Raw genomic sequence first — 5,851 nt, 5'->3', positions numbered from 1 at the left:
GAGGCAAGGAGCCATTTCCTACATCTTGGCAGCTAGCCTTTCATAATGACCTACCCAATGCAGTTGTTGGTAGATATGCAGTATTTTGTTGTTCACATGTGGAATTAGAAATTTTTGAGGTGTATTTTCATTTCTTTGCAAAATAATGGGGTCTTTGACATTTCAAATCACTCCATTTCTACTCTGGAAACTTTGAAATCACACAGTACTTTTCATGTGAAATTTTGTTTGGTAAAAAACTGAATGTAGGGTTTTTTTAACCGATGGAATGATTTACTTTTGTCTGTCCTGTTAAAGTTCAGATAAAGCTACTTTATTACATCTGCAAATTTTCATATTTTAGCAGTTGCCTGATAAATTTAATCAAATTTTATTACCATGTGTAGTGATCAAATGCTTCTTTGGGCTTGCATGTAACTGATTAGAAATTACAATGTAAATGAGCCGTTAACTGACGTTAAAGAACTGCTATGAATTTGACCAGAACTGCACTTATCTGTTTCTCTTTCTTGCTACCTTTTGCTGTTTGTTACTTTGTGTTGACTTTGACTGTCCCTGGCATATTTTTCCAGTCTAAAGTAAAACAAGAGTCTCGCTTAATATTGTGTATGTTTAAGATAACAGACTGTTCTTCATTTAGAAAAGATAAAATTCTTTATCACAAGTCCTTTTAAAAAGAGAGTAAAAATTATCTTGTCAGAGGTATATTCAATATTTTTAAGCTTACACACCCATCAGTAGAAATTAATCTGACCAGTTTATCCATAAAACTTTTGATGTCCTACACTGACCTCCTGGGGTCTCCATTAAGAGTAGCTGTTGTGGTTTTCTAACAGTGGCTACCATATTATTATAATAAAAGTTTTTTTTTTAAAAGTGTGTGTTCTGCAGTTGGACATATTTTAAAATGTATTGGTAATTTCTCACTTTAATTGTGGTAGTAGTTTCCACCTTACATTTAAAAATTAAAAGTTAAGGCTGCTGCCCAGTCTATAATTCACACAATGTCTTATTTCTACGTACAGTAAGGTGAGTTTGAAATCTGGAGAGTTGGCTTTAATTTTGGATTCTGATTTGTCATGTTGTGTAATAATCATGCCATTATTTATAATATTTTTTCCATTTCAAAAAGGAAAATCTGTGTTTTTATGATGGACTGAAACGGCTTGGAATGGCTTATTTTAGGCAGCTTTTGGAAACTATTTACTTGAAGACCAAATATGAAAAATCTGTACTAAGTATTGTGTTCATCCACAAAATGGAGCTGTTACAATGTCACTACAGATAATGCATATTAAAAAATATGAAAAAAACTGTACACTAGCTGAATTTATAACAGCCATTTAAAAGAAATCTGTAACATAAGTGCCATTTCTGTGAAACTGTCAGACTTTTTATTTCACATTAAAAGCAAAATGAATTGGAGGTTTAAAAAAGGAAGATGTACAAAGTTCCCTAGTTGTATAATCTGGTGTTAGATGTCCCTCTAGTTGCAGCCTTAACTGAAAATCAGGGCACTAATTGGCTTTGAAGCACTGATTAGAACTTGGTTTATATTCAGAAGTGACTTCTCATGGTTAGAGCTGAGTGAATAATTAGTGTAAAATAGAGGTGCACCGATACATTGATCTGATATCAGATTGACACCAACGTAAAGAAAATTGATTGCATCGTAAATCTGCCTGAAGCGGCCAATAATTTGACCAATAAATGACCGTGAGTGAGCACAGTTGCAGGGCAGCACGCAGACCTTGAGGAGCATAGCCTGGCAGCTTGGAGAACTGCCTCCAGCTGGTACATCTATTGTGGTTGAAGGAAAGTGGGGAGGGAAGGGGCTTGGAGGCACAGATCAGTGCCCCTTGTGGTGAGGGAGGGAGTGGGGCAGGGACTAGGGTTGGTTTTGCCCAGGTGGGGCAGGCATGGGACAGAGCCATGGCTCATCCAGAGAGGAAGGTGGTGGCTCCTACCACTACGTGAACCCTGGGAGGCCGTGGAGGGGTGCCCCTCGGACCTGTATGGGGGGGGCAGGGCAGGACGGGATGCCAGTGTGGGCTGGGGCTGCACCAGGCTCTTCTCTGTGCATGGGGGCTGTGCTCAGGGCTGCGGGGTCATACTCGGGGCTGGACTCCCAGTGCGTAGGAGCTGCACTCGAGGCAGGTGGTAGAGCTGGGAGGGGGGTTGCAGCCACCGCATATTTTGCCATAGCTCCTTCCCAGCGCTCCTGCTGCCTTGACCACAGCCGCCCGCCATGCACCAGGAACGCAGCCCTGAACATAGTCCTCACATGCCCGGCACCAGCCCACAGCTGCATCCCACCCCACCCTGCCTTGCTCCCCACCATGCAGATCCAGGGGGCACATGCCCCACCTCCCCTTGTGCCTTCCTGGGGTGTGTGCAGCAGCAGGAGCTGCCACTGCCTCCCACCTGGTCTTACGCCCCCTGGACAATCTGCAGCTCTGTCCTGTGCCTGCCCGTCCCTGGCTGGGCAGTACTGACTCCAGCCCCTACTCCACCCCCTCACTGTGGGGGGCTTTGATCTGCTGCCCCCCATGCTCCTTCTCTTCTCCCTTCCCCATCCAGCACACCAGACTTACCAGCTGGAGGCAGCTGTATCAGAAATCGGATCAGTATTGACTGATACGCCTCCTTAAAAATCGGCTATCGGTATTGGCCCCCAAAATCGCTATTGGTATACCCCAAGTAAAGTGTTTAACAAAAGTTTTATTCAGAGAAGTAAACTGCTTTAATATTTATTCATTGGGTGGTAGGTCTATAAAGGATTCACCTGCTGATACCCCTGATCAGAGGGTCTTGTATTGGCAGAAAAAATTGGGGTAGGCAAAATATAGGCTTTGTCCTGATTCAGGTATCCTGGACATGGGATTTGATAGCACCGTGATGTTTAGTAGCTGATCTTGAAAGTTTGAGATTGGGATTCTGACTCAGGAAGTTGCTTTTGTGAAAGCAGAAGCACCTTTCTGCAGAAACTGAGATAATAGAAGGTGTGGCTTTCCAAGTAGTATTTAAACATAGAAATATACAAAACCAACAACAAAAAGTTCCTAACCTCTCCCATACAATGAGGGCCAGTATTGGTCTGTCCTACCTTTCAGGACTTAGTAAGCTGACAGAACACACTTTAGTTGTTCAATATACCAGGTAGAAAGCACACAGATGCAATGACAGCGAGTGTATAAAAGTAAAACAAAGATTGGGTGAGGCTCTTCTCACAAGTGTGCTGTGTTGGTATGGTACCAATGACCTTACTGAATTAATTTAAAATACCAGTCCCTTGAGTCTTCTGACCACATTGCTAACAGAAATAAAAAGTGTTCATATGTATCATAACTGTGGGGTCTGACCTCCCCCTACTGTTGAAGTCTCTGTTGCAGTTGGCTCTTGTGATGTGCCATATATTAACTGCCTTCCTCTGGATTCTTTTCAGGATGTCTTTTTCTGTTCTTCTGTCAAGCCTGTTTTTATGAAAGTGGCTGCTGAAAAGGCCTTTGTAATAGAAGTGAGCATGTGGTATATAGCACTGGAGGAAAATGGTCTTTCTTCACCACTGCTTCCTTTGCTTAGCACTTGTCTGCAGTTGTTTTCTTTCATGCTGTTTTTAGATTTTTGGAGGACAGAGACTAATGTATGGAAGACTGTTTACTGCCATCCAGCGCTCTTCCCAAGCTGCAAGGACGTATGTTTGTCCTCATGCTGACTTTGCTGCCGTAAAGCATCACAGAGGTTTCAACCCCACACCTCTCCTGGAAGAAGAAACATCAAGGCTACAGCAGCCTAAGCACTAGCACTTCAAGCCAGGTCTTCTGTGAGATAAGAATATCTAGTCTCTGAACAAAAACAGTTGTAGTTCTCATTGCAGTGGCCATAATGCCTTAAATAAGTCCAGAAATGACTGCACCTTCAGCAAGTTTGCAGATGACACCAAAGTGGGGGAGTATAGTAGATACACTGAAGGGTAGGACTAGGATTCAGAGTGACCTAGACAAATTGGAAGATTGGGCCAAAAGAACTCTCATGAGGTTTAAGAAGTACAAGTGCAAAGTCTGGTACAGGCTGGGGATGAACTGGCTAAGCAGCAGCTCTAGAAAAGGACCTGGCGGTTGTGGTGGACAATAAGCTGAATATGATTCAACAGTGTGCCCTTATCGCCAAGGAGGCTAATAGCATACTGGGCTGCGTTAGGAGTGTTACTAGCAGATCAAGGGAAGGTGATTATTCCCCTCTATTCAGCATTGGTGAGGTCACATCTGGAGTACTGTGTCCAGTTTTGGGGCCACCACTACAGAAAGGATGTGGACAAGTTGGTGGGAGTCCAGCAGAGGCAACAAAACTGGTTAGGGGGCTGGGATAAATGACTTGTGAAGTGGCAGAGGGAACTGGGCTTATTTAAGTCTGCACAAGAGAAGACTGAGGGGAGGATTTGATAGCAGCCTTCAACTACTTGAAGGGTGCTTCCGAAGAAGATGGAGCTAAACTGTTCTCAGTGGTGGCAGATGCAAGAACAAGGAGCAATGGTCTCAAGTTGCAGCAAAGGAAGTTTGTTAGATATTAGGAAAAACTCTGTCACTAGGAGGATGGTGAAGTGCTGCAATGGGTTACCTAGAGCCATGGTAAAAACCTCCAAGGCTGGAGATTCTAAGGCCCAGCTCAATAAAGCCTTGGCTCAAATGATCTACTTGGGGATGGTCCTGCTTTGAGCAGGGGGTTGGACTAGATGATCTTCTGAGGTCCATTCCAGCCCCAGTTTTCTATGATTTGATTTATGATTAAACATGTTGATTTGTAACTGGATGTGCTTTGCCACTAAAGTAGTATTAGCAGTTATAGTATCACTGTGTTTTAAAAGGAGCACAGCTTACCACACAGTCAAGCTTGTAATTTTTAGGAGCTTGTTAGAAAACAGTGAACAATGCTTTTTTTTTTTTTATTTGCTAGATTTCAATTTTTTTTAAAGTTCAGGATACATAAAAAGGAAAATAAGTTTATCCAAGCATGCTTGCAACTGGCACTGTTGAAGGAAGTATGACCTATATAATTTGTAAATCAATTAGACTTAGCCATTCATATTTAGATCTAGTAGATCTTAGCCCATAATTGATTTTTCATTTCTAAAGAAAAACAAGCTTCCCTAGTTTTTCAGCTCACAATTGTTTCTTGACTTGGGCTGAAGTGAGGTAAAGCAAATGCATGTGCCAGTTCACAAAGAATATAAGTGGGTATGACAGTGAAAGTGCTTCAGCAATAGAGCACTTAAGCTGTGGGCAAGCCCACAGTGACACATAACACACCCACAACTGGAGGGATTCACAATAGCCACAGGTGTATGCTAGAGACAAGCCTATTGCAGCCTGTAGCCTGTCAGTGAGCACACTCCTTTGGACACTGCCTTGGTTCTCCCAGGGCTACCCCCCAACCTCCTTAACCAGGGATTCTGCTCTCTGGCTTCCAACCCCTGGGTAATCTTCCATATCAGGCCTCCCGGGGCATATGTCCAATGAGTAGAGATGGAATATGTAGAAGACACAGTGAGTCTGCCCTGCTGGTTCCCCCTTACCCTGTTTCCCTCATCTGTGGGAGGGGAAGGGGATGAGAGAAGTACTGTGGGATGCTGGAGGACCAAGCCCTCTCGTGCTTCAAAGAGGATGTAGCCATAAAACAGGAAGTACTTCTTTCTGAAGCATTTCCACATAGTATCTGCTTTACTTAGGGGCATTTTAGAGCCCTTCAAAAGGGCATCCATGTGTGTTTGCACACTCTGTAGCCAATTTGACTTAGTTGCTGCTTTAAAAACTACAACACACTCACCCCTGTTTAGTGGTTTTATAGTTTTAGG

This window comes from Gavialis gangeticus, unplaced genomic scaffold, assembly GCF_001723915.1.
Source record: "Gavialis gangeticus isolate Ggan-Ray unplaced genomic scaffold, GavGan_comp1, whole genome shotgun sequence".
NCBI classification, from domain to species: Eukaryota; Metazoa; Chordata; order Crocodylia; family Gavialidae; genus Gavialis; species Gavialis gangeticus.
This window is presented reverse-complemented; position numbering follows the sequence as displayed.